Genomic DNA, 26,031 nt, shown 5'->3' with positions numbered 1-26,031 from the left:
CAGTGACCTTATGATGTCCTGGAAAAGTGTGCACCATTTTTGTCAGAGGTTCTAGACCAAGGCAAAGATGATGAACATTTTTGAAGGGCAATTCAGGTTCATTGAAAATATTTTTATTTTGATCCTAATTGCATTTCATTTGGTGCTAGGGTTTGTCATCCCCATTTCAAATTTCAAACAAATATAGACATGATGCATGGATGCTTATGAAACTAATTGCAATCAAACTCTAGGGCTGTGCCAGGCAAGCAATACTGCAAGATCCACCGCACCAAGGGCCACGACCTCCAGAACTGCCGGCAAGTCGAGTTGCTTCCTGAGAAGCAAAAGGCTGAGTACGAGAGATGGGACAAGGAGAAGGACCAAGACGGTGCGGAGGGGTCCGGCAAGAAGCGTGGCGGCCAAGGAGGCCGCCTCGGCAAGGACAACCAGCAAGAGAGGCCCGCCCGGGGCCGCGGCAAGAAACAAGAAGACGATGATCACGACGAGGACGACGAGTCTGGTGAGCAAGGGTTCCAGAAGGCTACGGAGGCCATGTGCGTCGATGGCGGCGCCTCGCTGCATACCTCTCATCGCCAGCTCAAGCAGTGGGAGCGTGAGATTACGACAGCGGAGCCGTCGTTCGACGCTCAGAAGCCGCTGAAGTGGTCCAGCACGCCCCTCATCTTTGACGCCGAGGACCACCCTGACCGCACTACCGCGTTCGGGTGTTTGCCATTGTTGGTCTCACCAACGATACGCAACCTCAGAGTGAACAAGATGTTGGTTGACGGTGGGGCCGGCCTGAACATGATCTCGCCTGTCATGATCAAAAAGTTGCAAATCCCTGATGGAGACCTCGCGGAAACAGGCACGTTTCAAGGGGTCAATCCGGGGAGGAGCCAACCGAAGGGAAAGGTCACACTGCCCGTGACGTTCGGAGGAGAGTTGAACTACAGGACGGAGAGGATCGTCTTCGACGTAGCCGAGATCCCCTTGCCCTACAAAGGGATCCTCGGCCGCCCGGCACTAGCCAAGTTCATGGTAGCGTCACACTACGCCTACAACATGCTAAAGATGCCCAGGCCGTTGACCATCATCTCCGTCCCCTGCGACAAGAAGGACACGCTGATCTGCGCCGACCAGCTCTACCGGGAAGCAGTTGCAGCGGCTGCCGCCAAGGCACCTGTTCCTGCCGCTGAAGCCCCGGGAGGGAAGAAGAAGCCCGGCAAGACCTCTCGCACCCACTCCGGCAAGCGCACCTCCTCGGAATGTTGTGCTACCGTCGAGGACGTGCCAGAGAGCTCTACCGACAAGAGCAAGAGACCCAGGGCCGAGCCGCCGCAGACCAAGAAGGTTCCCGTCAAGGAGGATGGCACGGGAGGGGCCTTCATCATAGGCTCCACCCTCGACAGCAAATAGGAAGGCACTCTCATCACCTTCCTGCGGGCGAATGTCGACGTGTTTGCATGGCAAGCATCCGACATCCCCGGTGTTCCCAAGGAGGTGATTGAACACCACCTAGCTGTCTGCTCCCACGCGCGGCCCGTCAAGAAAAAGGTCAGAAAGCAGGCTCTGGAGAGGCAGGAGTTCATCACAGAGGAGATCAGGAAGTTGGAACCGGCGGGTTTGGTGAGAGGAGTGCTCCACCCGACGTGGTTGGCCAATCCGGTAGTGGTGCGCAAGGCGAATGGGAAGTGGAGACTGTGTATTGATTACATAGATATCAAGAAGGCTTGCCCTAAGGACCCCTTCCTGTTGCCACGCATCGACCAGATTGTTGACTCCACGGCCGGGTGCGATCTGCTATCATTCCTCGACGCCTACCCAGGCTACCACCAGATATTCATGATGAAAGAGGATGAAGAGAAGGCAGCATTCATCACCCCATGTGGTACGTATTGCTTTTTACGGATGCCTTTCGGGTTGAAGAGTGCTGGCTCAACATTCGCAAGAGCAGTCCAAATTGGTTTTGAACCTCAGCTCCATAGAAACATGGAGGCCTACATGGATGACATAGTGGTCAAAACCAAGGACGGGCCAACTCTTGTGCAAGATCTGGAAGAGTCATTTGCTAACCTGCGCAAGATCAACCTCAAGCTGAACCCTGAGAAGTGTGTCTTCGGCGTTCCGTCCGGCAAGCTTCTCGGGTTCTTTGTGTCACAGCGCGGGATCGAGGCAAACCCAGACAAGATCAAGGCTATTGAGCAGATCGAGGCGCCCAAGCGGATCAAGGATGTGCGTCGGCTCACCGGCTGCGTTGCCGCCATGAGCCGATTCATCCCCAAGTCCGCCGAGCGCGCCCTTCCCATCTTCAAAATCTTGAAGAAGGCAGGCCCAATAGAGTGGACCCCAGAAGCCGAGGCAGCACTGCAGGATCTGAAGAAATACCTTTCCTCCACGCCAATACTGGTTGCGCCTAAACCACAAGAGCCGTTGCTGCTGTATCTGGCGATGACGAATCAAGTGGTCAGCGCCGCACTGGTGGCACAGAGGGAGGTCAACGAAGAGGCAGCAATGGCAGCAGAACCAGCGGTTGGCAAGCCAAAGATTCCCACGGCAGGGCCTGGTGCCGACAAGGCGCGGCCCCCGGCAGAGTCTGGTGCCACCAAGGCAGTGCCCGCGGAGTCGAGTGAGGTGGTGCCGAAGAAGAAGATGATGCAGCACCCGGTTTACTTTGTCAGCTCCCTCTTGCAGGGGGCTAGGTCGAGGTGTTCCGGCGTGCAAAAATTGCTCTTCAGCCTCCTTATGGCCTCGAGGAAGCTGCGTCACTACTTCCAAGCCCACGAGATCAATGTCGCCACCCGCCTCCCGTTGCAATGGATACTGCACAACCCAGACGCAACCAGAGGATTGTGGAATGGGCCTTGGAGCTGTCAAGCTTCGGTTTAAAGTTTGAAAATACCTCGACAATTTAGAGCAGAGTCTTGGCGGAGTTCATCGCAGAATGGACCTCGACGCCTGACGAAGAAATCCAGGAGACCACTCTCCCCGGCAAGGAAGCAGACCGCGACTGGATCATGTACTTTGATGGGGCTTTCTCGCTGCAAGGCACCGGTGCCGGTGTGCTGCTCGTCGCACCCACCGGACAACACCTCAAGTACGTGATCCAGATGCACTTCCCCAGGGAGATGTCCACCAACAACACTGCTGAGTACGAGGGATTGCTTGCCGGTCTCAGGATCGCGGTAGACCTCGGGGTTAAGAAGCTCATCGTCAGGGGTGACTCGCAGCTCGTTGTCAGGCAGGTCAATAAGGATTATCAGAGCCCATTGATGGAAGCTTACGTAGATGAGGTGAGGAAGCTAGAGGAACGCTCTGACGGTATCCAGGCGGAGCACGTCCCCCAAGCGGAGAACGACATCGCCGATTACCTGTCAACGCGTGCCGCATTGAAGCTACCTATGGAACCAGGTACCTTTTTGCTCCGGTTAACTCAACCATCCGTCGAACCATCAGCGGGGCAGAACAAGCGGAGGAAATCAGGTCCCGGCAAGTACTTTCCTACCGAGCCCCCTGGGGCTGCCGGCAAGGGTGCTGCCGCGGACGCTGAGCCTGCCCAAGAGCAACTGGCTCCGGCAGGGCGTCAAGCCCTGGCCGTAGAGACAGCCGCTCCCATGGCGGAAGAGATTCCTTTGGTCCTTGCCGTCGAACCCCAGGCACCGGCATGGGCACAACATACCGTCCAATTCCTCCAAACAGGGGAGCTTCCTAAGGAGCAGGAAGAAGCGGAGAAAGTAGCCCGTCGTTCCGCCCTGTACCAGTTCGTCGATGACGTCCTGTACCGGAGAAGGCCGAACGGTGTGAAACTCAAGTGCATCCCCCGGGAGGAAGGACTAGAGCTGTTGGCGGAGATACATGGAGGCATATGTGGCTCCCACATAGGGTCGAGGGCCCTTGCCGGGAAGGCGTTCCGGCAAGGTTTCTTATGGCCCACCGCCCTCCAGGATGCGACGGCACTAGTAACCAAGTGTGAAGCGTGCCAGTTCCATTCAAAGAAGTTTCATCAACCAACCCAAGCCCTTCAAACAATCCCTCTCTCCTGGCCATTCTCGGTTTGGGGGCTCGATATACTGGGCCCTTTCCCCCGCGCTGTCGGGGGCTTTGAGTACTTGTAAGTTGCAATTGACAAGTTCACAAAGTGGCCGGAGGTGGAAGCAGTGAGGAAGGTGACTGCTCAGTCAGCCGTCAAGTTCTTCAAAGGACTGGTCTGCCGTTTTGGTGTGCCAAACAGAGTCATCACCGACAACGGCACGCAGTTCACAAGCCACACCTTCATGCAGTACATCCAAGACCTTGGCAGCAAGGTCTGTTTTGCTTCCGTGGCACATCCACGGAGCAACGGCCAAGCAGAGAGAGCAAATGCTGAAGTATTGCGAGGCTTGAGAACGAAGACCTTTGACAAGCTGCACAAGAGTGGAAGGCGCTGGATTGATGACTTGCCGGCGGTTCTTTGGTCGATCAGGACGACACCAAATCGAGCCACCGGCCAGACACCTTTTGCCCTGGTATACGGGGCAGAAGCAGTTCTCCCCATGGAACTCATATATGGGTCACCTCGAGTGCTCGCTTATGATGAGCTTGTTCAAGAGCCGTTGCACCAAGATGACGCGACGCTCCTTGAGGAAGATCGTCTTCGGGCGGCTGTGAGAGTGGCACGCTACCAGCAAGCCTTGCGCCGCTACCATAGCCGCAAGGTTCATGCCCGAAGCTTTGAGGAAGGCGACCTTGTTCTTCGGCGCGTTCAGTCGGCCTAGAATTCCAACAAGTTGACGCCGAAGTGGGAAGGCCCTTATCGGGTAATGCGAGTCACCAGGCCTGGCGCAGTCAGCCTGGAGACCGAGGATGCCGTCCTAGTGAGCAACTCCTGGAACATCGAGCATCTTCGCAAGTTTTACCCGTAAGGCGCGGCTTGCCGGACCTCCCGGCAAGCCACCTTTTGTACAAGCTTTGCCGGCAAGGCATGTGACCCTTTGAACAAAGCCAAGCGCAGACCCTGAGCATAAATAAATGAAGCGCTGGTGCCCTAAGTCATAGCATGCATGCTAGGTCGAGTCTCTTCCTCGGTTAGGGTTGATAGTGCTCAGCAGCGACTAACCCCTAGCTTAGAGGTCGAGTGCGCATCTATCTGTTCCTCTTCTGTCCTTTTTTTTGGTTCGCAGGGCACATGAGCACTTCTGCTGAGCTACTTGGAAGAAAGGAAACGGACCGGCGTCCCGACCCCGGCAAACCAGAGTTGCTGGGGGCTACAAACTCGAGGATCCAACCGCAGCAAGATAAGACTGCCGAGGGCTGCAGATCCAGATATGTCTTTTTATCCCCTGTCATGCATTTCGAAACAGGACTGGGGCATGTGAAGCCTCGTTTTTATCTCTAGGCTGTCGTGCTCCCTTTTTTCCTATACCTAAGGATTATTTCCTGGGTCCGGATTTGGTTGTAGCCGCGGCGGCAAGGAGGTAGAACAAGGAGCCTGAAGCCCACTTCATCCCTGCCTCTGCCAAGAGCGTGAGAACGGTCGAATGGAGTGGGGGGGACGGCAAGGCCTGTTGCCGGGCGAAAAACGTTTATCTTAAACAATAACAAGGATTCGCTCCTTGTCGCGGGATTTCCCCACGAATGAAAAGCCCGGCAAGCATCCCTTTTTCATTAAAAACATCCCATACAGGTACAGTTCGTACGAAATGAAAAACATGGACAAAGGGGATTACAAGCTTTAAATTTAACAAGGCCTGCAGTCTTAACAGATTAAAAAAAGAGATAAGGTGCCCGTGATCCTTTTCTTGTCCCTCTTCTCAGGAGGCAGGTCAAGGAGGCGAGAGGGAAAAAGGGGCGCCTAGGCGAGCTACGAGCAGCAGAAAGCACCAAGAGAACACCTCGGAGGCCGCCCACGGGCGGGCTGGTGATGACGATGCGGAAAGGAGCTGGAAGATGAGGCGGCAGGACCGACAGTACGCGATGAAGGCGTCGGTGCCCGCGTACTCCGAGTTGACGGCCTTGCCGCCCACCCTCTTCCTCTTCCGCAACCTCCCGACGCCAGCCGCCCAAGGAGACGGCCCCGAGAAGTTCAAGGAGCTGGCCCCGCCCCCAGCAAAACCCTGCCGGAGGAGCGGCCAAGTGCAGATGCTGCTGCTGCCGCACCCGCCCAAGCGCGGGGCATCCGACGCCTAGTCGGACCCGTCCCCGCTGTCCTCCTCGTCACTTTCGCTCGAGGAAGAGCTTCCATCGTCGGAATCTCCATCAGAGGAGCTCTCCACGCAGCATTTTAGGCAAGTTCCAAACTCTCCGAAGACCTTGACGGAGAGCAGGCCGTCCTCCATTAATTTGAAGTAGAGGACGAGCCCCGCCGTCAGGCTGTGGATGCGGGCGAACGTCTTCCATGCGCGGCGGAGGTACATAACCCGAGGTGCCGGGAAGTCGACGTCAACCCGCGTGCCCCCGTTCCCACAGCCCCTCATGTGCAACCTGAGGGTCTGGGGCGGGTCACGCTCCATCACCCGAGAAAACGGGGCGGGAAGACAAAGACGACGACGCGGAGGCTGGCGCAGCCTGATGAAGAACTCGTAAGGCTGGTCTTCAACGTGGCCCTCCATCGGGAAGGGCATCGTTGGCAGGGGCAAGGCCGGCGTGCCGCCCCATCCTCCTCTTCCCCGAGTGCTACGGCCTCTGCCCCGGCCTCGCCCACGGCCTCGCCCCCTCCCCCTTCCCCTCACAGCCGGTTCCACCACCACGGGCTCAGGAGGAGGAGGGACGCGCTGTCGAGCGGCGACCCTCGCCACCACCGTCGAGGGACCAGGATTCCCCTTCTCCATGGCGGGTGAGAGGAAGAAGCAAAAGCAGGAGGAGATAGAAGATGGAAGAATGCGGGATGCCATCCCCTTCCCCCTCTTTATAGAGGAACGTGGTTGAGGCTCAGCCGCCCCGCTCGGCCAATCCAGACACCGGAGGTGCAGGGAATCAGGACCGACCCGCTGCCCCAACCAGCGACGGCCCGGTTTCCCGCCTCCACCGTTTGCCACCCCGAGCGCATGAAAGACGCGTGGCAGACATGCAGAACTGAGGGGACGGGTGAGGCGACCTCTCCCCACCCCGTGATCGTGGGGAGTGGACGCCTTGAAGACCGCACCCCAGCCCCGCTCAGTAAATGAGCCATGCCTCCACGCCTCCCTCTCTTTACGGGGAGGGCACGAGCCGCCTCTTTACTGCGATATAACGCATGCGTGTGGAAACCGCCCCACGCATGCCGCCCACGTAACGCACGCCCCTCCATGCCGCGCTACGCGCGCGGGTCATGGGAAGCGGAGCGCGCGAAGATTCTTACCACGGTAAAAACCGCCCCACCTGCCCGCGCACCGTTTTGGGCCTGGCCCAACAACGTGTCGCGCTTATGTGTGGCCCGGGCCCGGGGGCTCCTGTCGGTGTACAAAAATAGGGGCACGCTTTTGTACCCCTTTACCTGTGCACGGGCAGTCGGAGCCGCGCCCACGACCACACTAAGCAGAACAAGGGAGGTGAGCCAAGGTAAGACCGAAGCCCAAGACAATCAAGGCAACGCCAAGGCCAAGACCACAAAGAGTAGAGGGGCGAAGCAGGTTCCCCCGGCAAGACCCTTGCCGGGCGGCCTCAGCGGCCTTGCCGGGATAGCTCGCCCCACACCAACAGAGCGAGCCACCCTTGAGCCCACTGCCCCCAACGCCGTCATCAACATGGGGCCAGGGCTCGGGAAGGCACCTCTGTGGTGGCATGCAGATCTTTGTGAAGACATATTCAAGATCAGATGAGGATCAGAAGACGACGATTCTCGGCAAGATCCCTGCCGAGGAAGCCCACCAGACCCCCGGCAAGGTCCTTGCCGGGGGTCGACAGCACGCCACGGCAAGACGCGGCAAGACCCTCGCCAAGGACGCCGGCGAGGCCACTGCCAAATCTGCGCCGGTCAAGCTTCCACCACCTTTCACATGCAACTGCCAGCCCAACCAGCTGGGCGGGCACCTGCGTGGCAACATGCAGCTCCCAGGCCAACTCATCGAGCGCCTGTGTGGCGGCATGCAGATCTTCGTGAAGGCTCCGCCACCGCGCCACCTCAGCTGCCTGACTGCCTACATGGCACCACACACCTCACTGGCCAGGGCGCGTGTCAAGGCGAGGAGGAGCGGCGACGGACGGGACGGGCCTCGCCCCCGTCCCCAATAAAGCAAGGGGACACCTAAGCTATGCATTAAATGCGTCTTGTCCTGTAATACGAGCGATAAGCTCAGGGCACTGTACGCCTTTCCACCTCCTCTGTGTCACTGTGGCTGCCCCTTTCAACTATAAAAGGACGCCCATGGCATACTGCAGGAGGATTTCGCTCTTTCGAACCACGCACTGACCACAGCTAGTTCGAGAGCTCAAGAACTCTCAGAAATACACCAACCAAAGCAGGACTAGGGTTTTTACGCATCCTCACGGCCTGAACATGGATTGCTATGCATGCACGCATTACGGAGGTATTACCGATCATATACTAGTATCATGCATATATACTCCCACCTTTCCGGTTTATCTTCTCTCAAAATTTTAGTTTTTCCATTTTATAAGGCTCAATTTGGTTGTTCCCCATCACATGTTGAAATTCCAAGGTGCATTAAACCATTGCATGCAAGTATTAAGAGAAAAATGACCAATGCATGTACTTTATGCATGCATGTATTGCAATTAATACATTGGTAAACATAATTTTTTGAGGAAAACAAAAGCATTAATTGGGTGTTTTTGCAAGCTACAAAAAGTATTCCACCACTCACCATCTACCTTGGTTGGTGAGATTTTTGAATTGAGCCATATAAACCGGAAAGGAGGGAGTATGATACTAGCTAGTCTATGATATACTAGCTACCTCACTAAGAGCATGGTTAATAATACAGTCAACGGTTAGCTATAAGAAGTTGCCATGTCATAAATAGCCAACCTCTTAGCCGGCATGTACAATAATAAGTTTTAAATACGTACTAGTTTATCAACAGTTGGCCCATCTTACATCCTCACAAAGTGTCTTGGGTCTCGTGTTGCAGCTGGCTCTACTAACCAAGAGCCCGCTTCTCTTCTCTCTCCTCTTCTCTTTCCTCCATCTAATAAGCACATATATATTATTCTATTCCTTATAGCTTGTTTATGTCACTCTGTTGTATACTTGCTCTAAAACTAGCCATAATGGAGAGTAACATACACTAGTAACATACACATATCCCTAGACTATATTACTACCTTTCATAGTGGGTAGTAACATATAAGTATGGTAACATGCAAAGCCTCATTTATTAGGTTATAGACTCATATTGCATTGCGACATGTGATGTTACAGTAACTAGCTAAGTTACTCAAACTACCTCTCTCCTCATTAACTCATTGTCACATAAGCAAATTTGTTGAGTTGGACTCGATGTTACTGCTGAAGTTACTCCCACTGTGGCTGGTCTAATGCATAGTATCATAGAGTAGTATCATATGTAGTACTTTATTTATTGTCATGCATGACACATAGTAGCATAGCATTTATTATGATACGGTTTCATGATATGATACTTAACCCTCTCTTTCTTCATTTAATTCAATGACAGCTCATCAAAATTGCCTAGTTGGCATGCATGATACTAGCTATGATACCCCCTTACTATCAGCCTAGCAAAGAAGGTGTACAGATCATTTGTGCGTCACTTTGTGAGTTTTCATCCGTTTGTTCGAGAAGCAGGGAGAAGTTTCAAACATTTCGGCCGCGAGGTGCGGCCACTGGCATAGGCCTAGTTGGTATTTTAATTACAGGAAATTCAGATGGAGGTGTGCCCGTGGCGTGCTCTCACGACCCCATGGAAAAAAATTGGTTAAGTTTGGCACAAGTTTTGATGACCGCTCCTTCCAAACCGGAGCATCTCACATGAAGGATCATGGTTTCCAAAAGGAGACGTGTCAATTCAAAATCCTGTGGCCGGTGACTTCATCATTTGGCCTCATAAAAATTTCCACGGTACGCAATCACCATTATACCACGAGTTTGACTTTCTGGCGCATTTCAGGTATCGTTAGCTATATTTAAGACATTTTTTCAGATTAACGTGCATTTTGTGCATAAAAATAAAATTACAACCGGAAATGCATGTGCATTCGAAAGGGATGAGGATCACCGTTCGATCTGGGAGCATCCAACGGTGCAGACGTACGATCCGTGGGGTTTGGGTTCTGGCCAATCAGAAAGCACGACTCAGATCATGGGCGGCGTCTGGTCGGCACACGGCTTTCATTAACGAACCATGTGCTATTCGAACACCAGATTGCATATTTTTGTTCACACATACTGTAGTGAGATCAATTGAGTGTGCTACCTCTATGATATAATAATAATAATAACAAAAAACAGTTCATATTCATTGCCTGAGCTGACAGCATATCAAGGTCAACATATTAACGGTTGTTACATCAACAGAAAACCGGGCATAACTCACAAATTCAGTACACGCGGCAGTTCTAAATTGAACGAATTAAGTTGTAGGGTAGGAATAAAGACTAGTCTTACGGCTTAATTCCCATGTACATGGGGGAACTGGGATCATTACATTGACCCCGAATGAACTTGGGTTTTCTGATGATTTTACGCTTCTCTGTTACACCGGTGCATGATCCCTTGGCTGGCAACTCATCAAATTCATCGTACTCGTCCTCATCGGCAATATCGTCGACACCCAGTACCCTTCTCTTCCCATGAATCACTACATGGCAGTTCTTATGCAAGGGGTCTTCCACAAAGAAAATCTGGTTATCATCGCTGGCAAGAATGAATGGGTCCGCTTGATATGCCATCGTTGTCCTGTTAACACAGGTCTTCCTGTACTCATCAATCCTTACCTGACCAAGAGGGATCCATGCGCACCTGAATAATGCCACCTTAACTTTCACATAGTCAAGCTCCCAAATCTCTTTGATGGTTCCATAGTATACCCTTTTATCAACTTCATTTACAGTCATGTATTCTATTTGAACAGAGCTATTCTGATATGAGGTCTTCTGATCACGTTCCTCAGTGTAGAACGTGTATCCATTTATGTCATACGCTTGGTACGTCAGCACCGTAGGTGATGGCTTTTGTGCCAACCACGTAGCAATATCATTGATGGATCCTTGTGCCAAACGATTCTTCAGCCATTCGGCGTAGTTCTTAGTGTGCTCCTTCATCTCCACATCTGATGAAGGCACCATTGGTAAGAAGCTTTGGCGTATCTCCGCCAAGTGTTCTTCGACATAAGCGCTGAGAACTGGGATGTTAAGCAGTACCGTCAAATGGGCTTTCTCTGCCAATTCTCTGGGTGCAGCCATTTGCATGCCAGCAAGGACCGGCTTAACCTTCAGCCTTCCCTCATGCCGCGAGAGGGGAAAACCTATAGGTCTTTGTTTCATGTATTTGGTGCAAAACTCGACCACCTCCTCTACGGTATAACCTTGTAGGATGCTTGCCTTTGGATGGTTTCGGTTCCGACAAAAGCGCTTCAGTATTTCCATGAACCGCTTGAAGGGATACATGTTGCGAAGAAACACAGGACCACAATACTTTATCTCGTCGACAAGGTGCACAGTGAGATGGACCATGACATCAAAGAATGACGGTGGGAAAAACATCTCTAGGTTGGATAATATTCTTGCAATATCATCTTGCATATGATCCAACTCTTCAGGATCTACAACTTTCTGCCATAGTTGGTTGAAGAAATCACAAAGGTCAATGAGTGTATTTCTTATATCTTTGTCCATCAGATTCCTGATGGCCACCAGGAGGATTTGTGTCAACATTACGTGGCAATCATGTGACTTCATGTGTCCCAACTTCATTTTACCTGAGCTCACATCCACGAGACTTCTGATGTTTGCGCGGTAGGAAGAGGGTGTCTTAACTGACAACAAATAGGTGAAGAACTGGTTGCTTCTTTTGTACTAAAATTGTAACTCTGGCGAGCTTTCATGAATTTGTCATCATCTTCTGCTGCACTCTTGCGTTTTGATTGATCAGCAAGCATATCGAGCCGTGAACCGTCACCATCCTTTCTTTTACCTTTAATCTTGAGCAGAGTACCAAGGATGCTTTCACATACGTTCTTCTCTACGTGCATGACATCGATGCAGTGACGTACACGTGGAATCTCCCAGTAAGGTAATTTCAAGAACACCGATTTCTTCTTAAACACTTGACCCTTGGGTGTTTGTTTCACCGTCAAAGGGTGGTTCTTGCCAAGCAAAACATTAATTTTTTAGCCATGTTGTGGACCACCTCCCCTTCATAGGGTCTTGGGCCCACACCTGCCTCTGTCGTACCATCAAATTCAGCTTTCATGTTTCGGTATGGGTGTGTTTTCCGTAAGAACCTACGATGACGCAAATACACGGTTTTGTGCGAGTTGGGAAGTCTTCTGCTAGCTGTCCTATCAATGCATGTGACACACCCTACATCTCCCTTTGTTTTCTACCCTGATGTGTTGCCTAATGCCGGCATATCTTGAATGGTGTGCACCAGCATTGCATTTAGATCAAAAATCTCCTTCCTGTAAGCATCATAACATCTTACAGCAGGCGCATCTATCCACACTATCAGCAATTCTTCTACCAGTAGCTGAAAGTAAATGTCGATGTCATTTCCAGGTTGCTTCGGGCCTTGGATAATCATTGACATCATAATGTATTTTTTCTTCATACACAACCAAGGAGCTAGGTTATATATGCACAGAAGCACCGACCATGTGTTGTGATTGGTGCTCATATCGCCAAAAGGATTCATCCCGTCAGTACACTCCCCGAGTCTTATACTTCTAGGATCCTTGGCAAAGTCTACATACTTTTTGTCGATTAATTCTCACTGAGCCCCATCTTTCGGGTGCCTCATAAACCTATCCGCAATTCACTCATCATATGCCACCATAACCTCTTTTCCTCTCTAGGGTTTGAAAACAAACGCCTCAACCTTGGAATTAAAGGCAAGTACCAAACAACCTTGAACGGGATTCCTGTCTTGATATCGCCATCCAATTTGAACTTGTCCTTTGCTCTCCTGCGCTTGTATCGTGCATTCTTGCATGTGGGACATGCACGCAAATCTTTGTACTCACCACGGTACAATATACAATCATTCACACAAGCGTGTATCTTCTGTACTTCAAGTTCCAATGGGCAAACAATTTTCTTCGCTTCATTCGTGCTTCTGGGGAGGACATTATCTTCCGGAAGAATTTCTTTGAAAAGACCTAACATCTCTGTGAAGCCCTTGTTTGATAGACCGTTTGCTGCTTTAAATCTGAGAAGCGCCAGGGTGGCACTCAACTTGGAATATTTCTTTTTGCAACCTGGATACAATTCTTTCTTGGAGTCTGCATCAATGGTTGGCAGATCCTTGTTCCCAATCATATCCTTTTTTTGGGCCCTCGAAATCTGAAATCATAGCAGCAAAATCTGGCATATCAAGATCGTCGTCATCTGTGTTGACGTCTTGGTTTTCTAGTGGGCGTTTCGGCTTTCCGGTGTTTCATTGGTAGCTTGACGCCTCTGCCCCGATGTTAGATTCAACATCCATGTGACACTGATCGGGGTTTGGCATCTCGCTGCCCTGGGTATCTTCGTCCATGACCTCCTCTTCACCGTGTCTGGTCCAACGTGTATATCCATCCATGAATCCCCTAGAGACTAAGTGCAACTGGACATCTGCAACTTCATGTGACTCTGTATTCGCACAATCAGTACGTGGACACAGGATGTAATCCACATCACCAATTCTCCTCTTTGTACTTTCATCCAAATTCATGAACTCTGTCACGCCACTGATAAAATCTGCGGTTTCCCAATTCTTCATCCATCGAGATCATTCCATCTGCAGCACACGAATGGTAATTAAAAACAAAACAACAACATTAATACACAGATTAACTGCTGCCCAAAGATGCGTGCATAAATCACAAGGTTTTATTTTCGTAATTACTGAGGGTGCTCCATGTTGTTATCCAGACATGCAATGACAAAAATTAATGGCCAGTCAATTTACACGCAAAGTACTAGTACAACACTACCCTTAGGAATTGAATACCTTAATTAAGCCACTCACGAAAAGAATACCATAATTAATTAGCGCGCGACGACCTCCACCCAGCAGACAGAGAAGCGCGATGTGGCAGCATGCCGAGACAGCAGGGTCGAGGAGAAAAGCTTAGTGCGGCTGCCGCCTGAAGTTCGACCTCCACTATCCCGCCATCGACCGCGATGGATGTGCTCGAATCACGCCGCCGCCGACCTCGATGGTTGAGCTCCTCCTATCTCCCGCCGTAGACCGAGGATTGACCTCCTATGACGCCGCCACCGCCCACCGACTGAGGATTGACCTCTTCTCCGGTAGCCGCTGCCTAGGCCGCCGCCGCCATCTCTATATGCAGAGCGGCTATTTACATGGTATCATTGTAACTCAATTATATGGACAGGGTAGTACATCACATACGGTTATGTAATGGCAACCGTGTCTAACCTACGTTATCTTCTCACAAGGTTTGGTGTGGAAATCGTGTGTGACGTTGTAATACCTAACACAAATGACATGTATAAACAGTGTGCCGTATACAACATATAGTGCCATAAGTAGTTCCCGACCGTTAGGTTATCCCCACAGTTTCCCCATTTTCCCTAAATCCCTACATAGCCTCCAAATTCCCTCGTGTGGCGCTGACATTGGGGGAATGCGGACGAGTGGTGTTGATGGTTTCGGTGCGGCTGCTCCTACTCGTAACGCCGCCACGACAGCGGTCGCCGTCGAGCACTTGCCTACGGTCATCAGAAGGCAGGTGCACTACGGATCCGAATCGTCCTGTCAGGTTCCAATCTATCCCGATCTTTTTTAGCATGTCCAAAGTATAGCTCCTTGTTGAATCCGTCCTGAATGACACCCCCCTCCCCCCCAGGAAAGTGATCTGCCGCCGGATCCAGAGCATGACTCCAGACTCCCGCAACATGAGTTCGACTCCGAGTTTTGCGCCACCGAGAAGTACCTGAAGGAAATATGCCCTAGAGGCAATAATAAAGTTGTTATTTATATTTCCTTATATCATGATAAATGTTTATTATTCATGCTAGAATTGTATTAACCAGAAACTTAGTACATGTGTGAATACATAGACAAACATAGTGTCACTAGTATGCCTCTACTTGACTAGCTCGTTGAATCAAAGATTGTTAAGTTTCCTAGCCATAGACATGAGTTGTCATTTGATTAACGGGTTCACATCCTTAGAGAATGATGTGATTGACTTGGCCCATTCCGTTAGCTTAGCACTTGATCGTTTAGTATGTTGCTATTGCTTTCTTCATGACTTATACATGTTCCTATGACTATGAGATTATGCAACTCCCGAATACCGGAGGAACACCTTGTGTGCTATCAAACATCACAACATAACTGGGTGATTATAAAGATGCTCTACAGGTGTATTCGAAGGTGTTTGTTGGGTTGGCATAGATCGAGATTAGGATTTGTCACTCCGAGTATCGAAGAGGTATCTCTGGGCCCTCTCGATAATGCACATCACTATAAGCCTTGCAAGCAATGTAACTAATGAGTTAGTTGCGGGATGATGCATTACGGAACAAGTAAAGAGACTTGCCGGTAACGATATTGAACTAGGTATTGAGATACCGACGATCGAATCTCGGGCAAGTAACATACCGATGACAAAGGGAACAACGTATGTTGTTATGCAATTTGATCGATAAAGATCTTCGTAGAATATGTAGGAGTCAATATGAGCATCTAGGTTCCACTGTTGGTTATTGACCGGAGATGAGTCTCGGTCATGTCTACATAGTTCTCGAACCCGTAGGGTCCGCACGCTTAACGTTCGGTGACGATCGGTATTATGAGTTTATGTGTTTTGATGTACCGAAGTTTGTTCTGAGTCCTGGATGAAATTAGGGACATGACGAGGAGTCTCGAAATGTTTTTGAGACGTAAAGATCGATATATTGGAAGGCTATATTCGGACATCAGAAAGGTTCTAAGTGGTTCGGGTATTTATCGGAGTACCGGAGAGTTATGGGAATTCGCCGGGGAGTATATGTGCCTTATTGGGCTTTAGGGGAGAGAGAGAGGGGGGCTGCCTAGGGCAGGCCGCGCGCCCCCCAAGGCCTAGTCCGAATTGGACTAGGGGAGGGGCGGCGCCCCCTCCTTCTTTCTCTTCTCTCTTCCCCTTCCTTCTCTCCTACTCCTACTACTTGGAAGGGGAGAATCCTACTCCCGGTAGGAGTAGGACTCCCCAGGGTGCGCCATAGTAGAGGGCCGGCCCTCCCCCTCCTCCACTCCTTTATATACGGGGGAGGGGGCACCCCATAGACACACAAGTTGATCATTGATCTCTTAGCCGTGTGCGGTGCCCCCTCCACCATAATCCACCTCGGTCATATCGTCGTAGTGCTTAGGCGAAGCCCTGCGCCGGTAGCTTCATCATCACCGTCATCACGCCGTCGTGCTGACGAAGCTCTCCCTCGAAGCTCTACTGGATCGTGAGTTCATGGGACGTCACCGAGCTGAACGTGTGCAGATCGCGGAGGTGTCGTATGTTCGGTACTAGGATCGGTCGATCGTGAAGACGTACAACTACATCAACCGCGTTGTCATAATGCTATCGCTTTCGGTCTACGAGGGTACGTGTACAACACTCTCCCCTCTGGTTGCTATGCATCACCATGATCTTGCGTGTGCGTAGGAATTTTTTTGAAATTACTACGTTCCCCAACAGTACCAAAAGCTGAGTTGTGTGCACGGGCACACTCCCGCTCGACGTGTATGCACGGAGGGATTCGACATTGGCAGGCGGTTTCTCAGTTGCCCCTTAGAGGTTAGTGCTAAGTTCATCATTTTACTTTAGTTAATGCCACCGCTCATCCTGAATACTATTTAACATTGGCAGGGATATGTGGCTTGTGCCTTTGTTAACTGGTTGGATGAAGAATGGCATCGCAGGGCTCAGAGTGTTATCACCAAGCTCGCAGAAGATAACGTAAAGCTGAAGAAGAAACTGGTTGATCTGGAATGTACAATCAGTACGATGAAGCAAGAAAGAATCAATCACAGGCAACAGATGAAAGCAACAGACAAGAAGGAACTAGCATGTATAGTTCTGGTTGTCGCATTAGCCATGTTCTATGCGCTATTTGCAATGATGATTAGGGGTTTTGTTTGACGATGTGCTCTAAGTAATGCACATCTAGGTCCTATGCCATTGATGTTACGCGAAGATTCGTGCAGATATTTTCCTTTGTCTTTTTTTCTTTTTGTTTGTAGTTTGATTATTACTGGCTTTATCAATAAGAAGAGCTCAATGTATTGTTTGCCAACTGTCCTACTCCATTCGTACCGATACCAGTGCATAATCCCAAAACTCGTTCCTTCTTTTTGTCCTGAAAAAATAAACCAGCCAATAGGAGTCCTGCGCAACCCCGGGAATTTGGAGCGACTGGGTATAAATAATTGCGGTTGATTATATCAGCGGTTAGATAATACGTCAACCCCTGCTTCAATTGGCATTTCCTCTTCTCTGCATACCCCGCTTAAGTCTCCACCATCTTCATCGTCCCCGGCAGGCCGCGCTACACACTGGCACACACTCTGCAGCCATGTCGAGCGACAGCGAGGACGACAGTTCGGCCAGCAGTCTGGCGCCCGATGATAGGTCAACATCGGAATCATCCCGCTCATCTTCCATGAGTCCAGCGTCGAGCCCAGACCTCGATTATATCCGGATCATGGAAGGGACACCGCCTCCGGAGTTGTCAGACGACAACCCGACGGACAAGGAGCCGTCGGAGGACGGAGAAGAGGACGGCGATGATGATGAGGAGGAATGGTCGAACAAGGAGGAGGAGGACGACGACAGCAACGACGATGACGACGGCGGCGGCGATGAAAAGCCAACCGTCAGCGGCAAGAAGCGTCCTCACCAAGACGATGTCGCGGGGCCATCCAACAACAACAACAACAAGGACTAAATTAAGCAGACTGTACATATCTCTGTTTCCGTTCGCTCATATTAATTTGTTATCTCTGTTTATCCTGTCAATTTCATCGCAGACGGTTAGTAATAAGTATTCGACAGAGATCTTCTACATTATCGCCCACAGATTGGTTTCTTGAACTGTGTGTCCTGACGAGCACACAATTCGCAAAACAGTCCATATGGGCTGTCTATAATGATCGCACACAATTCTGATTACCGACCTGTTTGCCGGGTGTCACACACATCTTGTTATGCCGAATCGTTTGTGTTTAGCTCGATCATCGCAAATAGTTCATCGGAGCGAACTGTATGTTGTATATCGCACACACATTGATATGGCTGTCCGTTTCTGTTGTTCTGTCTAATCGCAAACAGTTCGTATGGATCAACCGTATGCTCAGCATCACACACGCAACTAAAATCTGAACCGTGTTTGATGTGTCCGCCATCGCAAATGGTTTGCACCTTTTTTGATGGTTATTTTACACCACCGTTTGCGATTATTGCATCGCACACAGTTTCGTCGAAGGGTCTCTGATCATAGTGTCGTGTTAGCAGCATCCTACAGTAGTGATATCGTCAACGAACGCTAAGCGTGCGGACCCTACGGGTTTGAGAACTATGTAGACATGACCGAGACACCTCTCCGGTCAATAACCAATAGTGGAACCTGGAAGCCCATATTGGCTCCTACATATTCTACGAAGATCTTTATCGGTCGAACCGTTATGACAACATACGTAATTCCCTTTATCTATCGGTATGTTACTTGCCCGAGATTCGATCGTCGGTATCTTCATACCTAGTTCAATCTCGTTACCGGCAAGTCTCTTTACTCGTTCCGTAACACATCACCTCGCGACTAACTCCTTAGTCATTTGCTTGCAAGCTTATATGTGTATTACCGAGAGGGCCCAGAGATATCTCTCCGATACTCGGAGTGACAAATCCTAATCTCGATCTATGCCAACTCAACATACACCTTCGGAGATACCTGTAGAGTATCTTTATGATCACTCAGTTACGTTGTGACGTTTGATAGCACATAAGGTATTTCTCCGGTATCCGGGAGTTGCATAATATCATAGTTGAAGGAATATGTATTTGACATGAAGGAAGTAATAGCAACAAAATGAACGGTCATTATGCTAAGCTAACGGATGGGTCTTCTCCATCACATCATTCTCCTAATGATGTGATCCCGTTATCAAATGACAACTTATGTCCATGGGTAGGAAACCTTAACCATCTTTGATCAACGAGCTAGTCTAGTAGAGGCTCACTAGGGACACGGTGTTCGTTTATGTATTCACACATGTATTTAAGTTTCCGATCAATACAATTCTAGCATGAATAATAAACCTTTATCATGATTTAGAAAATATAATAATAACCATTTTATTATTGCCTCTAGGGCATACTTCCATCAGTAAGACCCTACTCTTGTCTTTGTAGAAATTTTTATACAAGTGTTCGAACATAGTTTCGAAAATTTTGGTTTTTTTAATTGCTAGTTTTTCATGAAAACTTTTTTTATCAGATTCATCTACAACCAGGTGTATGAGGGTACTTTCCCATTGTGAATGAGGAAATATCCTTTGGTTATTGGGTGCATATACAACTGATATGGGAAAAAATAAAATAAAAAAGTAAAAAAAAATAGAAGTTTTTTTAAGAATAAACTTGAATTTCTTTTGCACTAGTATATAAATGTATCCAAATAAAAAACGAGGGTTGACTTCAGGGCAAAAGAACAATGTTGCTATTATAGGTCACTATTCACACTATTTTGACCGAAAAAATTGTTTCTTCAAAAAAGTCTACGTGGTTTTTTCTTTCTGTGGAATTTTTTTACAAGTACAATAAAAGGTCAAGTTTATTTCAAAAATATGGATCCTCCAGGATGATTGCTGCAGCCCGATTTAACTATAGAGCCAGATATACCACTATGTCTCTGTTTTTTTCTTTCTCCTTTTGAGCGTTCAGATCTACTCTGTATCCGACAACCTAGATCTAGAATATGATTATGGGGAGCATCATTAGCCTCAAGCTTTGTTTAGCGGCGTTGTCCCTGATTTAACGCAAACAAACACTCACTGTACGTAGGATCTGCATAATTCCTCTGTCATCCGATAAATTGCTCTACTATATTCATACGTGGATGGCGCCGTGTCCAAGCACAAGGAAGCACGCACATGCAAAAAATTGGAGGACGGCTCGAGATCCGATGCTAACGTGGTGTACGTAGGGAGGAACCAACCCAAAGAAGGTTAGGAATGGAGATATACCGTGTGTGCTGTCAACAGTTAACTTATCCTCGGCGCGATTTTAACGCGGGCAGCATGAAAAAGAGTAGTATGATTGTAAGCATCTACATGATTATCTTCGCACTAAATTTTGTTTCATGGTACCACTCAAACAATAAATAATTCTTTTCAAGATAAATTCAAGTTGACGAAAAAAATTGTCACCAAAATGTTGTGCAAACAAGCTTATCAGTCACCTTGGGGCAAGTGGCACATCGTATCTAACCTAGCCGCCACAGCCCGAGAAAGGAGAAAAGGGAGAGTGTGGTCACGCCATCAGCAATTTGGCATCAACGGGGTTCTCTCACCTCCTCCGGCTGCTCCAGGGGCGGTGAGGGGAGGAGAACCTTGGAATCTTGTCCCGTGTCCGCTTGATAATCTAGGTTTTTTCAATTAGGGTCTTTGGCTGTTAATGGCTTCGGCTCTGGCGGTGGCGATGGTGGCGATGGCGGCGACAAATCCAGATCATTTTTCGATGTGGCGGCTCTCGTTGTTGTTGGTGTTGGATCTGAGAGGCGGTGCCTACGTTTGAATCATTTCAGATTTGGGCAGGCGCTTTGTGCGTCTTGGTCATGGTGCATAGTCTCATTCACAGCATCGAGCGTGGCTCGTAGCGCGTGGAAATGTTTCTTCAGCGGGGTTTCATGGATCTAGTCGGTCATGGTGTCCTGTGGCAGTAGCTTCGTTTCCTTTCGGCGAAGTCTTAGTCGATGGATGTCATGATCAACGCTCACAAGCAATACTCAAACAAGGGAGCTTCGTATTGTAGGTAATGCATCATATTCTCAAGTTAGTTATTTAGCAACAGATGTTTCGTTTCATTGGACAAACGGAAGGTGAGATGTCATTCTTTTTCTAAACGTCTTTTTTAGCGGGAGAAATTTATTTGTACTGCACATAGCTAGCTTTGTAGTAACCAACATATTACCCCAACAAACAGAAACTTGATTCCCGGAAAAGCTCTGTTTTTATATGACTGGATATGCCCATAAAGAATACTCCTATCTACTGGAAAGCTGCTCAGAAAGTAGATTTTGTGATGTATCACCACGACGGAAATCCACTAATTCAGCAGGCCACTCACAGTCACTGCTCACTGAAAAGCGCCAGTACATCCCCGAAAAGAGCCGGGAAATTTTAAATTGAACAGAAATGCCTAGAGATCGATCAATGTCCCTATCAAGCATTAGTGGGTCGGTCAACCACCAAAGGTAATAAGACAATGACTTCACTACGAGCTCGTGCAGGTAAAGAGATGTGAAATGGGCACCAAAGAGTACGCTGAAGTAGCAGCGCGGTGTACGTGCGCGACATTGACAACGACAGCGCACGCTCGACGATCGACCTTGGTACCCGACAAACTGAGAAGATACCGAGCGTGCGCTGTCGTTGTCAAACTGCACGCTCGACGATTGACGTACACTCGGCTGTCGTTGCTACGTCGCCATGATGGATCTGCAGATGATCTTCCGAGTCACTTGCGCCACAACGGTCGTCGTCACTGCCACTCTGGCCCTGCCTGGCATGCACTGCACCAGTTCGAGTTAATACCACAATTGATACATAAACTTATAGGGATGGGAACAGATTCATACAAAAACTAAAAAACCCCCACAAAACTAGTCCTCCAACTTGACTGTTGTAACAAATTCATACAAAACCACCCCGAACTGCACACGTGGCGCGCCAGGTAGGCTCTGTCGGGCCCGAAGCGTGTTTTTACAAAGAAACCCTCGCGCTTTAGCAATTTCGCAGACAAATCCATACCCCCAACAGAAAACCCCCTGGTCGTCGGCCCCGATGCAAACCCCTTCCAAAACCTTTCCTTCTTTCGCCCGTCATGTCCTCCTCATCTGCTCCTGCTCCTGCTCCTGCGAGGCGACGCCGCCGTCGGCCTCATCGGCGGCGACACAAGGCGCCATGGAGTCGCGGCGTAGGGAACCCGGCGAGTTCCCTCCTGAATACAGTAAGCACTCCTCTACCTCCTCTGCCTCCTCCTCTGCTTCCCCTGTTCCTACTGATGGGTTGGTTAGGTTTTTTAGGCCGATCATGCCGATGTATTGTGAAATTTGGGTCGATCTGCTCACTAGGGTTGGTTGTGTGCGTCCCCAGGGTTCGCAGGGGAAGTAGTTTCCATGAGCTTGTCTAGGGTTTCTTGATGCTGATTTGGGGAATTCGGGGGGTCAATCAAGGGCAATGTGAGGGGATTTGACCTAGGGTTTTGGGTAGCATACAGGGAAAGGGGGGCCCTTTAGGTCAGAGAGGAAAGAGGTCATGTGTTGATGTGATTTTATTGTTCACATATTCAGAGATTATATGCTATTGTTGCACTGGACTGAAGATGCACTATAAAATGTGATGAAAGGGTGGTCTTTTAGTCGATATTTCAGTGTAAAAATGCTTACTTTCCCTGTTTGGCAAAAGTACAAGCTTTTTTGAGATGAAAGTCAGCATTTTTACTATTGTTTTGTGATGAAAGGGTGGTCTTTTAGTTGATATTTAGTACATACTTGTGTTTGAAAATCATGTACAGATTCAGTTAGAGTTTGAGCACTGTACTTTGTCAGTTGAAACTATGATTCAGTTAGAGTTGAATGTGTTGTGCACTGAAAATTTCATGTGTCAATTATTGCAGTGACAAATGGAGAAGCTAGCCAGTTTTTCTCAGTGGAGTTTGAGCGCAATGGAATTTTCTTGGGGGAATTCATAGGTGGAGAAATGAAGTTCTCTTACATTGGGTGCAGTCATGAAGCTTTTGACTACTGTCATTCAGACACATGGTCACTGGGGATGATCAAGTATTGCTTGGCAATGATGGACGATGACCCTACAGACCCTCAAATCAGGGTGTACTGGATTTTGCCAGATAAAGACTATGGTGATAGCCTGCTATGTGTGGACAATCCAGATGTTATAGCTACTATGGTGAGGTCCAGCAGAGAAGCCAAGACATTGGATTTGTTAGTTGATGAGGAGAACAAGATTCAGACATTATATCTTGATATCATACTAAAAGGATGCCCAACTACAGATGGAAATGAGGATGAAGAAGAAGGAGAGGATGAAGATCATGATGCAGAGAATGCAGAGGAAGGAGAGGATGCAGAGGCAGATCATGATGCAGAGAATGCAATGGAAGGAGAGGATGCAGAGGCAGATCATGATGCAGATGCAGAGAATGCAGATAATGCAGTTGAAAACAATGATGGAGAAGAAGAGTTGAATGAAACTGACTCAGACTTTTATGGGAGTGACTATGATTGTGAAGATGGAGATGATGATTTGTTTGCTCAGAATGTGGACAAATCATTGAATGACAACAATGAAGAAGAGGAAGAAATATTTGAGGAGGAAGATCCACTGGATGATGATGAGCTCAACCTATCAAAAGATGAGTTGGAGAAGTTGAAACATACATTCAGAACATTCAATGCAAAAATGGACATGAGCAACCCAATCTTCAGGGTTGGGCAAGTATTTGGAGAAATGAAAGAGCTAAGGGAAGCAGTCACTGCATACACAGTCAAAAACATAGTGAAAATCATCAAAGCTAGAAATGAGGCAGAGAGATTCATTGGTGTGTGCCAACCTGATTGCCCTTGGAGGTTGAAAGCATCTAGAGACAATAGAACAGGAAGCATTGTCATCAGAGAGTACAATGGAGAGCACACCTGTCAGAAAACATGGGATTCCAAGTGCTTGATAGTAAAGTACCTGACTAAGATATTTATGGATGAGTTCAGAGACAACAAGAGCATGGACTTGGGTACATTTGGAAGAAATGTTCAGCAGAAGTTCAAGCTTAATCCAGTGAGAATGAAGCTTGGCAGGGCCAGGAGTGCAGCACTTAAGATCATACATGGTGATGAGAAAGCACAATACAGCCAGCTGTGGGACTATGGACAAGAACTGAGGAGAAGTAATCCAGGGAGCAAATTCATTGTTTGCACAACCAAAGTGAAGGAAATAGGTGACCTGCTTCCAAAAGATCACCTATCTTCACTATATTGGTCCTATGATGCCTGCAAGAGAGGTTTCCTAAGGGGGTGCAGGCCAATTATATTTGTTGATGGGTGTCACCTGAAGAGCAAATACAAGGGTGTGCTGCTTACAGCTGTTGGAATTGATCCCAATGATTGCATATTTCCAATTACAATGGGGATGGTGGAGGTGGAGTCAACTTACTCTTGGGAATGGTTTCTCACCACTTTGAAGAATGATTTAAACATCATTAACACCTCCCCTTTCACTATAATAAGTGACAAGCAAAAGGTGTGTTCCATTTGTCCAGACATGTTGTTGTTGCATATTTCCATATGGTGCTGTTGTCTCACATGTTTATGAACTAATTTTGCAGGGTTTGATCAATGCTGTTGAGAAGATATGGCCAGATGCAGAACACAGTTTTTGTGTTAGACATCTTTATCAAAACTTCCACCAGAAGTTCAAAGGAGAAACACTGAAGAATATGGTGTGGGCCATTGCTAGGTCAACTAATGTGGACAAGTGGACCTTGAACAGAGAGAAGCTGAGGGCACAGAACTTGGAGGCATATAATTGGTTGGATGGCAAGCCCCCCAACCAGTGGGTGAAAGCATACTTCAGAGATTTCCCCAAGTGTGACATCTTGCTGAACAACATGTCAGAGGTGTACAACAGGTAAACTTCAGTTAGTTCACTTTTCTAGCATACAAGTTCAGTTATGTTTAACACAATCTTGAAGTGTCACTGAGTTTTGACAAAACTTTACTATGTCTCTCTTGCAGCTACATCTTGGATGCAAGAGAACTGTGTGTTATACCAATGCTCGAATGCATAACACATAAAATTACGGTGAGGCATGACAGAAAGTACAAAGAAGCTTCAGAAAAGTGGACTGGACTTATCTGCCCCAAGATTAGGAAGAAACTGGACAAGAATGCAGAGTACTCAGGTAACTGCTTTCCAACACATTCAAGACTTGGCATTTATGGTGTTGAATCAGGCAACAACAAGTATGTTGTGGATATTCCAGCAAGAACTTGTGATTGCAAAAAAATTCAATTGGGTGGCATCCCTTGCAATCATGTGATTGCCTGTTGTAGAGCTGATAGGATTGACCCTGAAACATTGGTTCACAAGTGCTATAGCATAGAAAACTATCTAAAGGCATATGGGCACAACATCATGCCTATGAGGGACAGGAAAAGCTGGGAAAAGATGAATGGCATTGCCATCCACCCTCCAGTCTTCACAAAGAAAATGGCCAGGCCAGCAAAGAACAGGAGAAAGACACCGGAAGAGAAGAAGAAGAAAGATGGAACTGTTTACATCAACAAAAAAGGAGTGGCCATGCATTGCTCAGTGTGTGGCAGTGCTGACCACAACAAGAGAGGACATGCCAAGTTTATGAGGCAACAGGAAGCTCAACTAGAAGATGATGATGAAGTTGGAGATCCTTCAATTCTGCAGGTTAAATCAGTGATTTCAGTTAACTGTTTTTCTCTGAATTAGGACTTTGAACAGTGATTTCAGTTAACTGCATTTAAGTTCAGTTATGTTACTAACATGAATTGTTTTCTGACTACAGGATATTATGCCAACAAGACTTGATCCTAGGCTTGATCCTATGAATGACAGAAGCAGTATGGTCTACACCATAGGGCAGGAGGTGCACTTTTAATATTACTATCTTTCTCTGAATTTGTACCTGCATTTCATTTTCTCAT

The sequence above is a fragment of the Aegilops tauschii genome, chromosome 7, assembly GCF_002575655.3.
Source record: "Aegilops tauschii subsp. strangulata cultivar AL8/78 chromosome 7, Aet v6.0, whole genome shotgun sequence".
NCBI lineage: Eukaryota > Viridiplantae > Streptophyta > Magnoliopsida > Poales > Poaceae > Aegilops > Aegilops tauschii.
Note: the sequence above shows the minus strand (reverse complement) of the source record.